At 42.7% G+C, this 15,490-nt stretch overlaps 1 pseudogene; it reads left to right on the top strand.

Moving 5' to 3' along the window:
• LOC115898298 overlaps positions 1–15,490 on the top strand; it is a 44,713-nt pseudogene that overhangs the window by 25,594 nt on the left and 3,629 nt on the right.

Raw genomic sequence — 15,490 nt, 5'->3', positions numbered from 1 at the left:
TGCACTCCACCCTAGGCGACAAGAGAGAAACTCTGTCTCAAAAAAAAAAGGACATACCTGAGTATCTGAGACTGGGTAATTTATAAAGAAAGGAGATTTAATCATTTAATCGACTCACAGTTCTGCAGGCTGTACCGGCTTCTGCTTTTGGAGAGGCCTCAGGAAAACTACAATCATGGCAGAAGGTGAAGGGGAAGCAGGCACATCTTCGCATGGCTAGTGGGAGAGAGAGGGAGAGAGAGAAAAAGGGGAGGTGCTATATACTTTCTTTCTTTCTTTCTTTTTTTTTTTTTTTTTGAGATGGAGTCTCTCTTTGTCACCCAGGCTGCGGTGCAGTGGTGCAATCTCAGCTCACTGCAACCTCTGCCTCCCAGGTTCAAGCAATTCTCCTGTCTCAGCTTTCCCAGTAGCTGGGACTATAGGTGCAGGTCACCATGCCTGGCTAATTTTTGTATTCTTAGTAGAGATCGGGTTTCACCGTATTGGTCAGGCTGGTCTGGAACTCCTGACCTCAGGTGATCCACCTGCCTCTGCTCCCCAAAGTGCCGGGATTACAGGCATGAGCCACTGTGCCTAGCCAAAATCAACTCAAAATTACTTAAAGACCTTTTTTTTTTTTTTTTTTTTTTTTTTTTAATAGATGTTTTGCTGTTGTTGCTCAGACTGGAGTGCAGTGGCACGATTTCAGTTCACTGCAACCTTCCCTTCCTGGGTTCAAGCGATTCTCCTGTCTCAGCCACCTGAGTAGTTGGGATTACAGACATGCACCACCACACCTGGCTAATTTTATATTTTTAGTAGAGACGGGGTTTCACCATGTTGGTCAGGCTGGTCTCGACCTCCTGACCTCAGGTGACCCACCTGCCTCGGCCTCCCAAAATGCTGGGATTACAGGAGTGAGCCATTGCATCTGGTGAGGTACTATACACTTTCAAACAACCAGATCTCATGAGAACTCTACCACGAGAACAGCAAGGGGTAAGTCCACCTCCATGATTCAATCATCTCCCATCGGGCTCCTCCTCCACTGGCAACTACAGTTGGACAGGAGATTTGGGTGGGGACACAGAGCCAACTCATATCAGCAGGTCAGAGAGTTCCTTGTTCATAGAGTTACAGTCACGCGTCACCTAACAACAGTGATATGTTCTGAGATATACATCATTAGGCGATTTCATCACTGTGTGAACATCATAGATGTTCTTACTCAAAACTAGGTGGTATAGCCTACTACATACCTAGGCTATACAGTATAGCCTATTGCTCCTAGACTATAACATGTACAGCATGTTACTGTGCTGAATGCTGTAGGCAATTGTAACACAGTGGTAAGTATTTGGATATCTAAACACAGAAAAGGTACAGTAAAGATACAGTATAAAAGATGAAAAATAGTACACCTGTACAGGGCACTTAAGAATGGTGCTTGCAGGACTAGAAGTTGCTCTGGGTGAGTTAGTGAGTGAATATGAAAGCCTAGGCCATTACTGTGCACTACTGTAGACTTTGTTTTATTTATTTATTTATTTATTTATTTATTTATTTATTTAGAGACAGAGTTTCGCTCTTGTTGCCCAGGCTACAGTGCAGTGGCACGATCTCGGCTCCCAGATTCAAGCGATTCTCTTGCCTCAGCCTCCCAAGTAGCTGGGATTACAGGTGTCCGCCACCATGCCCAGCTAATTTTTTGTATATTTAGTAGAGATGGTGTTCCACCACGTTGGGCAGGCTTGTCTCGAACTCCTGACCTCAGGTGATCTGCCCGCCTTGGCCTCCCAAAGTGCTGGGATTACAAGCATGAGCCACTGTGCCCAGTCACTACTGTAGGTTTTATAAACACTATACACTTAGGCTATGCTAAATGTATAAAAAATATTTTTTCTTCAATAATATTTTTACCTTATAAAGTTTAAGAAACCTTTTTGACTCTTGTAATAACACTTAGCTTAACATACAAACACATAGTGCAGCTGTACAAAAATATTCTTTCTTTATATCCTTATTATATAAGTTTTTTTCTATTTTAAAATTTTTGGGCCGGGCACAGTGGGCAGTGGTGTGTGCCTGTAATCTCAGCACTTTGGGAGGCCAAGTGGATCTCTTGAGCTCAGGAGTTTGAAACCAGCCTGGGCCCCATGGTGAAACCTCGTCTCTATGAAAAACATAAACATTAGGTGGGCATGATGGTGTGTGCCTGTAGTCCCTGCTACTCAGGAGGCTGAGGTGAAATGATAGCTCGAGCCCAGGAGGTTGAGGCTGCAGTGAACTGTGACTGCGCCACTGAACTCCAGCCTAGGTGTCAGAGTGAGGCTGTATCAAAAAAAGAAAAATTATTTTGTTTTTTACTTTTTAAATTTTTTGTTAAAAGCTAAGACACAAACACAAGGCTGGGCACAGTGACTCATGCCTGTAATCCCAGCATTTTGGGAGGATCAGGAGGGAGGATCACTTGAGCTCAGGAGTTCAAGACCAGCCTGGGCAAAATGGTGAAACCCCATCCCTACTACAAATACAAAAAATTAGCTGGGCATAGTGGTGCATGCCTGTGGTCCTAGCTACTTAGGAGGCTGAGGTGGGAGGATCGCTTGAGCCTGGAAGGTAGAGGTTGCAGTGAGCTGGGATTGTACTACTGCACTCCAGGCTGGGCAACAGAGCCAGACTCTGCTTCAAAAAAAAGAAAAAAAGTAAGACACAAACACAAATATTCTCCTAGGTCTACATAGGGTCAGGGTCATCAATGTCACTATTTTCTACCTCAATATTTTCTCCCACTGGAAGATCTCCAGAGGCAATAACATGCCATAGAGCTGTCATCTCTTATGATAACAATGTCTCCTTCTGGAGTTCCTCCTGGAGGACCTGCCTCAGGTTGTTTAACAGTTAACCCCTTTTCCTTTTTTAATGAGTACAAAGAGTAGACACCATGATTAAAAATATAGTATAGTAAATACATAAGCCAGTAACAAGTCATTTATTATCAATATCAAGTAGTATGTGCTTACCTAATTGTATGTGCTACACTTTTACGTAACTGGCAGTACAGATTTGTTTACATCCGTATCACCATAAATGCACAAGTAATGTGTTGTGCTACAATGTTATAACAGCTACAATGTCACTAGGTGACAGAAATTCATTTTTAGAGTTTTTAAATTTCTACTTTGGTAGAGACAGAGTCTTACTGTGTTGTCCAGGCTAGTCCCAAACTCCTGATCCTCCTGTCTTGGCCTCCCAAAGTGCTGGGATTACAGGTATGAGCCACTATGCCCAACCTTCCAATAGGAATTTTTAAGCTCCATTATAATCTTATGGGACCATTGTTGTATGTGTGGTTCATGATTGATTGAAATGTCATGATAAAGCACATGGCTATGCTTGACTTCCCATAGTCAAACATTCAGTCTCTAGCAGGGCTTGGTAGTAAATCAGAAACTGCTTCTTAAAAGGAGAATAATTAACAGCAAAAGAGGGCATGACTTTGCTCTGGGATTATACATACGTGTGCTAAGATTCTCCTCCTGGGGCTCACCAGTGGCTTTGTCTAGTGCCTTTAAAAAAAATTTTTTTTTTTTTTTTGGCTGGGCGTGGTGGCTCACGCCTGTAATCCCAGCACTGTGGGAGGCCGAGGCGGGCAGATCAAGAGGTCAGGAGATCGAGACCATCCTGGCTAACACGGTGAAACCCTGTCTCTACTAAAAATACAAAAAATTAGCTGGGCATGGTGGCAGGTGCCTGTAGGCCCAGCTATTGGGGAGGCTGAGGCAGGAGAATGGCATGAAGCTGGGAGGCAGAGCTTGCAGTGAGCCAAGATTGCACCACTGCATTCCAGCCTGGGCGACAGAGTGAGACTCCATCTCAAAAAATAAATAAATAAAATTAATTAATTAATTAATTAAAAATAAATAAATATATATTTTTTAACCAAAGAACATTCAAAGTGTTATGTGTCCAAAGGCCCAAGTGGCACAGTGGCTTGTACCACAGCCTGGATTTGCTGCAGAGTCTTTTATTGCTTTGGGACATCACTCAAAATTGGTTCCTTTATGCTAAGTGGGTTGAAGCAGCACTGATAGGGTCTAGTATCTAGAATATATTTAAAAACTCTTACAACTCTGTGATAAAAAGCCCAATTTAAAAATTGGCAAAGGATCTAAACAGGCATTTCTGTAAAGACATACAAATTGCCAAAAAGCACATGAAAAGATCTTTAACACCATTAATTGTTAAAGAAATGCAAATCAAAATCACAATGAGATACTGCTTCATACTCACTAGAATGGCTATAATAAAAAAGATGGACAGTAACAAGTGTTGGCAAAGATGTGGAGAAATTGGAACCCTTATATATTTCCTGGTCAAAACGTAAAACAGTACAACCACTTTTGCTAGCAACTTGGAAGTTCATAAAAAACGTAAACATAGAGTTACCATGTGACCTAGCAATTCTACTCCTAGGTATATACCCAGGAGCATTGAAAACATATGTTTGAGCCTGGGTGTGGTGACTCACACCTGTAATCCCAGCACTTTGGGATGCTGAGGCAGGTGTATCACTTGAGGCCAGGAGTTCAAGACTAGCCTGGCCAATATGGTGAAATCATCTCTACTAAAAATGCAAAAAATTAGCCAGGCATGGTGGCACATGCCTGTAATCCCAGCTACCTGGGAGGCTGAGGCAGGAGAATCACTTGAACCTGGGAGGTGGAGGTTGTAGTGAGCCAAGATCGCACCACTGCACTCCAACCTGGGTGACAGAGTGAGGCTGTCTCAAAAAAAAAAGTCCCCCAAGTACTTATACATACTTATATATAAATATTCATAGCAACATTATTCATAATAGCCAAAAGGTGAAAACAACCCAAATGTTCGTCAACTAATGACAGATAGATACACAAAATGTGGTATATCCATACAATGTAATGGTATTCAGCCATAAAAAGTAATGAAGTACTGATACACGTGACAACATGGATTATCCTTTAAAACATGTTAAGTGAAAGAAGCCAGCCTCCAAAGGCCACATATTGTGATTCTGTTTATGAGAGGGGTCCAGAATAGGCAAACCCATAGACATAGAAAGATCATTGATGGCCAGGGGTTGCGGGGAGCACTGTTAATAGGAATGGGCTTTTTGGGGGTTGATGAAAATGTTCTGGAATTCGGCAGTGGTGATGACTGCACAACTCTGTAAACATGCTGAAACCCATTCAATTGTACTTTGTTCTTCTTTAATCTGAAAATAGTTCTTCAGTTTTTCTTTGTTATTCGTGACACTGACACCTTCGAAGAACACAGGCTGGTTATTTTGTACAATGTTCCTTGATTTGAATTTATCTGAAATTTCTTCATATTAAATTCAGGTTATGCATTTTTGAGCAGAAATGATGTGCCATTCTTAGTGTATCATTTCTGGAGACACACAACATCGGTTTTCCTGATGTCACTTTGTCCCAATATTGATGATGTTAACTTGGATCATTTGATGAAGCTTGTCCAGGTTTTGTCACTGTCAAGTTACTATTTTTCTTTTTACAATTAACATGTAGTTTGTGGGAAGATACTTTGATACTATGAAAATGACTTATTCTTCATCAAACTTTCACACATTCATGATTTTCTAAATCCTCTATGGTTTAAAATGACTTGTTTCTACTCACACTAGAGACTGTTTAAATGTATTTGTGTTTTACTCCTAAATTAACACTGCTAGCTTTACATAAGAATGTTTTTCAAGAAAATTCCTGATACTCTGAATATCCTAATCAAAAGGGAAGCATCCAGGCTAAGAAAAATTTGCAGGCCGGGCGCGGTGGCTCAAGCCTGTAATCCCAGCACTTTGGGAGGCCGAGACGGGTGGATCACGAGGTCAGGAGATCAAGACCATCCTGGCTAACATGGTGAAACCCCGTCTCTACTAAAAATACAAAAAACTAGCCGGGCGACCTGGCGGGCGCCTGTAGTCCCAGCTACTCGGGAGGCTGAGGCAGGAGAATGGCGTGAACCCGGGAGGCGGAGCTTGCAGTGAGCTGAGATCCGGCCACTGCACTCCAGCCCGGGCGACAGAGCAAGACTCCGTCTCAAAAAAAAAAAAAAAAAAAAAAAAAAAAAAAAAAAAAAAAAAAAAGAAAAATTTGCTACAAATAATTATAAAACAGTAGGAGCCGGGCACAGTGGCTCATGCCTGTAATCTCAGCATTTTGGGAGGCCGAGGTGGATGGATGATCTGAGGTTGGGAGTTTGAGACCAGTCTGGCCAAAATGGCAAAACCCTGTCTCTACTAAAAATACAAAAATTAGCCAGACGTGGTGGCAGGTACCTGTAATCCCAGCTACTCGGGAAGCTGAGGCAAGAGAACTGCTTGAACCCGGGAGGTGGAGGTTGCAGTGAGCAGAGATCCCACCACTGTACTCCAGCCTGGGTGACAGAGCAAGACTCTATCTTAAAACGAACAAACCAGTAGGGTGCCTTCTCTTTTCTGTTCTCTTTTGTTTTCAGATGTAAACTCTACGTCTAGACATAGAAATGAACACACCATTGTTCAGTATAATTATATCCATTGTTTATGGGGCTGAATCAGTCTGGTGGGGGAGGATTGACTAACGAGGAGGTCAACAGAATTTCCTCCTTCCCATTCAAACACAGATTGGAACAAATACAGGTTTGGAAATGAAAAATAATGTTTTAAATGCTTTTATTAAGGTTATCATTTGATTGCTTTTTTATTGTAGTCCGGGTGATGGTGCGTGCATGCAGATTTATAGAAAAGCTAGTGGTTTAGGAGACATTCTGGAAATAAAATACTACAGAAGGAGGTGATTGGGCTCCTTCGGTTGATATTTCAGCAGCACTGCTTCCTGGCTACCTGTGACCCTAACTTAAGCATTGTAAGCCTCAGTTTCCTCATCTGAAACATGGTGGGGGTAACAGTAGTACTCAACTCATTGTGTAGCAGATTAAATGAGACATGTCAAGCACTTGCTGTGGAATTGGCACCTAGTAAGTAGGCACTCTGTAATGTTTGTTATTATTGCCCTTATCACTGAGCAGTCTTTTTTTTTTTGAGACAGGGTCTCACTGTGTCGCCCAGGTTGGAGTGCAGTGTCATGATCTCGGCTCATTGTAACTTCTGCCCCCGTACTCAAGCGATCCTCCCATCTCAGCCTCCTGAGTAGCTGGGACCAGAGGTGTGCACCACTATGTCTGACTATTTTTTCATGTATTTAGTAGAGATGGCGTCTCACTATGATGCCCAGGCTGGTCTTGATCTCCTGAGGTCAAGCGATCTGCCCACCTCGGCCTCTGAAATTGCTGAGATGATAGGCATGAGCCACTGTGCCCGGCCTACATTGAGCAGTTTTAACTGGGCTGGGGTTATTGCAGTGACAATGTTTTTAGAAGGAAGATTATTGACGTTGCAAGGCTGAGTGCACAAGCTTAAAATCTTACCACTGCCTATTAATTCCATCAATGTAGCCTCATTCCTTTTGGGCCATGAAGGAATTTGTAGCTCCAGATGTTCCAATCAAAAAACAAAAGGCCTGAGGACATGATCACCCTCCTGAGCTGCCTTAGAGAGCTGGGTCCTGGAAGGGACAGGAGCAAAGGCAGGAGAACACCAGCTCTAGAAGAATGGTTAAGGGAGTGACCATAGCACCCAACCCCTGGGCTTAAATCTCACCTCCAGGAACAAGTGGTGTGAGCTTTCATTATTTGTATCACTCTGATACTTAAGTATCCCCATTTGTAAAAAGTCCTAGGAGCATCATTAATTACTCTTTATTAACAAGAGAAAAGCAAACAGAAGTTTAATAACAGTATATCTCCTGTACATATGAGAGATACCCAGAGAAATAAGTAAATCTCCTAGAGTAGATCTCAAAAAGTTGTCTGAGAGTTCAGGCTTAAATACCATGTTTCCTGAAACAAAGGAAGAAGGGTATGGGGAAAGCCTGGTTAGGGAGAGATGATCAAGAAAAGCATCTTAACAAGGGCAAGGTTTGTTATGACTTTTTCTTTTCTTTTTAAGATAGGTTCTCACTCTGTTGCCCGTGCTGGAGTGCAGTGGCTCTATTTCAGCTCACTGCAGCCTTTACCTCCCAGGCTCAGGTGATCCTCCCACCTCAGCCATCCAAGTATCTGGGACTGTAGGCATGCGCCACCATGCCCAGCTAATTTTTGTAGAAATGGGGTTTTGCCATGTTGCCCAGGCAGGTCTCAAATTCCTGGGCTCAAGCCATTTGCACACCTCAGCCTCCCAAAGTGCTGGGATTACAGGTGTGAGCCTGTTATGACATTTTAATCAATTATTTCTCCATTGATAAGAGTCTCTAGTAATTTAGTTATCCTTCTCTTTCTGGTGCAGAGAGAAAGACACCTTTAAAAATGGAGATTTGCTTCATAAATGTCAGTTTGTCTTTCTTTTTTTTTTTTTTTTTTTTTTTTGAGGCGGAGTCTCGCTCTGTCGCCCAGGCTGGAGTGCAGTGGCACGATCTCAGCTCACTGCAAGCTCCGCCTCCCGGGTTTACGCCATTCTCCTGCCTCAGCCTCCTGAGTAGCTGGGACTACAGGCGCCCGCCACCTCGCCCGGCTAGTTTTTGTATTTTTAGTAGAGACGGGGTTTCACCGTGTTAGCCAGGATGGTCTCGATCTCCTGACCTCGTGATCCGCCCGTCTCGGCCTCCCAAAGTGCTGGGATTACAGGCTTGAGCCACCGCGCCCGGCCCCAGTTTTTGTATTTTTAGTAGAGACGGGGTTTCACCGTGTTAGCCAGGATGGTCTCGATCTCCTGACCTCGTGATCCGCCCGTCTCGGCCTCCCAAAGTGCTGGGATTACAGGCTTGAGCCACCGCGCCCGGCCCAGTTTGTCTTTCAAAAGGGTAACTTTTCTGAGCTTCTCCTGTGTCTACAGTTTCTCAAAAATAATCCTTATGCCAAAGGGGCACATCTGGGGTAGCATATTCTGGTCTTCTGCCGTCATATTTTAGGGTGGCATGTCCTGAGCCCCATCAATAGTATTTTCTATGTATTGCACTGTGGGGAATTTAACAAAGGCAGTGGATTCTAGCATTGCTAACCCCTCAATAACTAGATGCATACCGGTTTTTCCTCCTACTCAAAGAGAACAGCTGGAGTTGGTTGCATGTGTGCACAACACGGAACTGGGTTTTTACCAAGAGCTGGCTTACTCAGTGCCAGGCACTGTTCTAAATACTTAACATGCAGTAACTCACTGATTTTTTTTTTTTTTCTAGCAGACAGGTGTCTCCCCATCACCCAGGCTGGAATGTAGTGGCATGATCATAGCTCACTGCAGCCTCTAATTCCTGGGCTCAAGCGATCCTCCTGCCTTAGCCTCCGGAGTCACTAGGATTACAGGTGCAAGTCACCATGTCCAGCTTAACTCAGTGAATCTTAACCATAAGCCTGTGACATAGGTTATATTAAATTTCTGTTTTTACAGATAAGAAATCTCAGTCACAGAGAGGACACGGTAAGAGGTGAAGTCAATTCAAACTCGGGCAAGTTTATACTTTTAATAAATAGGCTGCCTTTTAATATCTAGAAATATAAGCAGGAGCAGAACCTAAGAAGAGTCAGATCCTCCTAGCTGGTTATTAGGCACTTATGTCTTGACTTATGGAAACAGAAGGTTGGCATCCTGGGAGGTCACTGACCTCTTTGTAGAGCTCGTCCAAGCTAGAGTCTCTGTGCAGATAGGACACATTGCTGCCCTCTCTGTGGAGACTTGTATAACTGGGGCAGGAGTGGAGGAACCCATGGTGCTCAAAAATAGAAGAAAATGGTAAATAGAAGCTTTAAAAATCAACAGCTCTCAGTGGATTCTCATAGATGAAAACAAGCTCATCCTAATTTGTTAAATTTGGCGACCTGAGGTACTTGCTTCTCAGCTCCTCCACATCATGTTTCCCCCTTTTGACCATCTCTTCCAGTAGTTGCTGCAGAAACTGGCTGTGAACAAGTGTAACCTAACAATACCTCGCCTCAGCTGCATTGTGTATCTCTTGCTTTCTGCCCCTGGGGCTTCCGAAAGCCATGCTGCTGAATGGGATGGCTGCAAGAATCTGTGCAGCCATGAGGTTGCACTGGCAAACCTGGAAGTTCGAGAGTTAACACCTTATGGTGTAACTGTTGACCAAGGGAAGATAGGAACTAATAGATAAATAACCCTTCTTCTATTTTCTGGCACAAAACTGAGGCTCATCCTACATAGCTTCTTAGAGTCCCCAGTGGAATTGAGCTCCAGGTGCCTGCAGCAGTGACCTTGCAACACATCCTTGCACTGGCATTCCATCTTTATTTCTCTCTTGTCCCCAGATCTCTTCCCAAAACAACTCCTGAACACATATCCTTGTCTCTGTTTCTGCTTTTTTGAGTGGAGCTTGGGGTAAGATATCCATTGTTGACGTTAGGAAATGCAAGGACTTCATGTTGTCACGTCTTCCAATTTTTCAGGAGAAAATAAACATTTACATTTTTGTGTGAAATCTCCTGATTGTAAATGGATGTCCCAAATACATATAACATTGTCCAGATCAAATATTCATCAGACTAAATATGAAAGCAACCTGAATATAGTCGTTTGTAAAATTTTTTTTTTTGAGACAGAGTCTCACTCTGTCACCCAGGTTGGAGTGCAGTGGCGTGATCTCAGCTCACTGCAACCTCCACCTGCAGAAGTGATTCTGCTGCCTCAACCTCCCGCGTAGCTAGGATTACAGACATACTCAACCATGCCTGGCTAAATTTTGCATTTTTAGTAGAGACAAAGTTTCACCATGTTGGCCAAAGTTGTTCTCGAACCCCTGCCCTCAAGTGATCTGCCTGCCTTGGCCTCCCAAAGTGCTGGGATTACAGGCATGAGCCACTGCGCCCGGCCTTTAAAATTCTTTATACCTAGAAATTGAGGATACAGTAATAGAAGGGCTTTTTGTTAATTACACTTAAAAATTGTAACTGGTCAGGTGCAGTGGCTCATGCCTATAATCCCAGCACTTTGGGAGGCTGAGGCAGGCAGATTGCTTGAGCTCAGGAGTTTGAGACTAGCCTGGAAAACACGATGAAATTTCATCTCTACCAAAAATACAAAAATTAGCCAGTCTCATAACCTGGTCTCAAATAAATATATTAAAATAAAAAAGTTTTATAGGTATTTACATTTTATCAAGTATTTTTATATACATTACCTCATGCAATAAATTAGAGAATTCTTGTTTACAGATCAAATAGTTGGGCTGAAATACCAAGGTATGAGAGGACAGGAAAAGTGAGAAAGAAACAGAGACCTTGTGGCCTCCCCAACATTCTGGGCCATTTGGGACGGGTAGGACATCTGGCAGACCACTAAACCTCCACCCTTCTGAAGGTGTAAAATCTCATCCTGTTTGATTGATTTCAATATCACCACATCCCTTCTTAATTTGCTTTTTGCCTTTTCTTTTTGTAAATTTTGAAGAAACGATTTGTGGTTTGGGGATCACTCTGAGCATTACTGCGATTTGGATGCTTCTGATTATTCTTTAACGATGTGGCAATTATATGGTTCATCTGTCACTGTGTAACAAATTTCCCAAGATATGGCAGGCTTAAAACAATATGTGTAAACCCTCATGATTCTGTGGATTGACTGGGCTCAGCTGGTAGGTCTCCTGCTCCTGTGATATCAACTGGGGCTGTAGTTGCCCTGGGGTTTAATTGGGCTGGAAAGCCTAGCTGGCTATCATGGCTCACAGCTCCAAGCTGGAGCTCAGCTGGGCCGCTCTGATGAAACGTCTACACGTGGCCTCTCCATGTGGCCTGGGCTTCTCACAGCATGTGTCTGGATTCTGAGAGGGAGTTTCCCAAGAGTGAGGATTCCTAGAGGGAGGAAGCAGAAGCCCAGAACTTTTGCTGGCCCAGAATTAGTACACAGTCACTTTAGCACAGTTCTATTGGTAAAGCAGTCATAGAGCCCAGATTTAAGGGAAGAGAAATAGAGTGCACCAAGGAGTTTGTGGCCGTCTTTAATTTCCTTTGGGAATTAAACCATTTCCTTCACAAAAAAAATATTCTCAATTACATCTATCTGATCGGGGCAATTCTTACGTTTCTCTTTTGCTGAACCTCAGATGTAGAGGGCTGAGTTAGTGATGTCATTGTTCATGACATCATTATCACAGTCCACACAAGACCTCTTGCATTTTATTTCTTGATCCTCTTGTTACTCCCGTTTCCCTTTCCATCCTCTTCCCACTGCTGGCAAACACTCCAAGGCATTTAAAAATCCACATTTTGTTTACCAGTCTTCCTTCTAAATGTGTATTGCTGATTCGTATGCATGTATTTTGAATTAACATAAATGACATTCTCATAAGTACATCAGCACTGTTTTAAAGATTTGTTCGTGTTGCTATATATTTATTTAATCCCTTTCTTCTAACAGCTGCACGGTGTTCCACCATATTTTGCCTATTGACTCCTCCAGTGTGACCTCTCAGACTGCATCCAATTTCCCATCAATACAAACTAGACTGTGATAATACTGTATCCTTTGTCTTCAGATGGGCCAGTATCAAAATTCCTTTGGGATATTTAACCAGGAATAAATTATGTGGCACAAGGTAAGCTTATTCCTTTTTTTTTTTTATTTTTAAAAAGAGACCTTGAAAAATCCCCAGTACCAGCCAACAGTTGCATTATCCATCTTTCTAATTTTTGCCAGAGGTGTAAAGTGAAATCTCGATGGTCTTTCATTCTTATTTCTCTGATTACTAATGAGTTTGAGTATTCAAGCATATGCCTGGTATAGCCTGTTTGGTTTTGCCTTTTATTAATTACTCATTTACTGGGGTTCCTGTCTTTTTCCTGTTGATGTATAAATCTCTTATATATTCTAGATACTAGCCACTTAGCAGTTATAGACATTACAACTGTCTCCTCCTATCTTGTTACTTGTTTGTTAACTCTTACACAGTGGTCTTCACTGAATACGAAGAGTTGATTAAATTTATCACATTTTTGTCTTATGGCTTATGCTTTTGAGTTTCATTGAAGAATTCCTTCTCAACATAAAGTCTCCCACATTTTCTTACTTAACTTTATATATTTATTTTCTTTTTTTTTTTTTTTTTTTTTTGAGACGGAGTCTCGCTCTATCGCCCGGGCTGGAGTGCAGTGGCCGGATCTCAGCTCACTGCAAGCTCTGCCTCCCGGGTTTACGCCATTCTCCTGTCTCAGCCTCCTGAGTAGCTGGGACTACAGGCGCCCGCCACCTCGCCCGGCTAGTTTTTTGTATTTTTTAGTAGAGACGGGGTTTCACCGTGTTAGCCAGGATGGTCTCGATCTCCTGACCTCGTGATCCGCCCGTCTCGGCCTCCCTAAGTGCTGGGATTACAGGCTTGAGCCACCGCGCCCGGCCCTATATATTTATTTTCAAATTTGGGTCTTTAATCCATTGACAATCACCTTTGTATGTGATATTAAGTAGGAATCTAGCTTTATTTTTCCCCAAAATGTGGGCCAGTTTTTCTAAGAAATTTTACTAAACAACCACCTCTTCCCTCCTTGCTTTGTGGTACCAGGAAGTGCCATATTTGTCATGACTTGGCAGAACCTTCTTGAGAATACAGACAAGCCAGAAGAAAGCACAACTGAGCACTAGAGAGTGAGGCAGAGATGCTATTGTTTATAGTCTTGATATGTCTAAAGCCAGAAATCCACCTCTTCATTTTTGCTGGGTTTTTGTCCTTTGTAACTAAAATGACCATTACAACCATGATGTCCTAATCTCGCTTCTATGTAGAGAGCTAATTTCATATCCTGCTGAGATTCAAATGACAATGATAATTCCAGTTAACATGATTTATTCTTACTTGTATCAGTTAATTGAATTTGTGATATGGTTGGTTGGATTATTTTGTTTCTTTTTAACTTGAGAAAGAGAAACATGCAGTTTATTCTTATTTTTTTGAGACAGAGTCTGGCTTTGTCGCCCAGGCTGGAGTGCAGTGGTGCCATCTCGGCTCACTGCAACCTCTGCCTTCCAGGTTCAAGTGATTCTCCTGCCTCAGCCTCCCCAGTAGCTGGGATTACAGGCACCCACCACCGCGCCTGGCTAATTTTTGTATTTTTAGTTGAGACGAGGTTTCACCATGTTGGCCAGGCTGGTCTCGAACTCTTTTTTTTTTTTTTTTGAGACGGAGTCTCGCTCTGTCGCCCGGGCTGGAGTGCTGCAGTGGCCGGATCTCAGCTCACTGCAAGCTCCGCCTCCCGGGTTCACGCCATTCACGCCATTCTCCTGCCTCAGCCTCCCGAGTAGCTGGGACTACAGGCACCAGCCACCTCGCCCGGCTAGCTTTTTGTATTTTTTAGTAGAGACGGGTTTCACCGTGTTAGCCAGGATGATCTCGAACTCCTGACCTCGTGATCCGCCCATCTCGGCCTTCCAAAGTGCTGGGATTACAGGCTTGAGCCACCGCGCCTGGCGTTCGAACTCTTGACCTCAAATGATCTGCCTGCCTTGGCCTCCCAAAGTGCTGGGATTACAGGCATGAGCCACTGCACCCGGCCAAGACAGAGAAACAATACAGTTGAAATGTGGTTTTTTGCTGAGATAACTGGGAAACATTTTGAGAAACTGGCAGATTTTGAGAAACTGACAGTTTTTCGCTATTAAAAGTTCACAGGAAAAACATAGGGAAAAAATATGTATATATTTTAGAGACAGAATTTTGCCCTGTTGCCCAGGCCGAGTGCAGTGGTGTAATCATAGCTCACTGCAGCTTCAAACTCCTGGGCTCAGGCAGTTCTCCTGACTCAGCCTCCCAAGTAGCTGGGACTACAAATGTGTGCCACCACAGGTAGCTAATCTTTTTATTTTATTTTTTAGAGATGGGGTCTTGCTATGTTGCCCAGGCTTGTTTTGAACTCCTGGCCTTAAGAAATCCTCCCACCTTGGCCTCCTAAAGCATTTGAATTATAGACATAAGCCATTGTGTCCAGCTAGGGAAAAAAACATTTTGAGCTTGGAGTAGGCAAAGATTTGTTAGATACAAAACCAAAAGCATAATCCATAACAAAATTAGTAAATTAGAGTTCTTCAAAAGTCAAATCTTTTTCTCTTTGAAAGATACTGTTAAGAGATGGAAAAGGCAAATTATAGCCTGGCAGAAAATATTTATAAGACACTTATCTGATAAAGAACTTGTGTCCAGAATACACAAATAATTTTCAAAACTCAATAATAAAACAACCTACCCAATTTTAAAAATGGGCAAGAGATTTGAATGCTCTTTACTAAAGAAGATGTATAGATGGCAAATAAGCACATGAAAATATGTCCAACAACATTAGTCATTAGAGAAATTAAAACCACAATGTGATATTACTACACATTCATTAGAAGGGCTAAAAAGATGGACTATACCAAGCGCTAGTGATGATCTGGAGTAACTAGAAGTCTTATATACAACTAGTGTGAATATGAAGTGACCAA

The sequence above is a fragment of the Rhinopithecus roxellana genome, chromosome 1 (genome assembly GCF_007565055.1).
Source record: "Rhinopithecus roxellana isolate Shanxi Qingling chromosome 1, ASM756505v1, whole genome shotgun sequence".
Lineage (NCBI taxonomy): Eukaryota > Metazoa > Chordata > Mammalia > Primates > Cercopithecidae > Rhinopithecus > Rhinopithecus roxellana.
The sequence above is the reverse complement of the archived record's forward strand: the minus strand, read 5'-3'. Positions and strand labels throughout refer to the sequence as shown.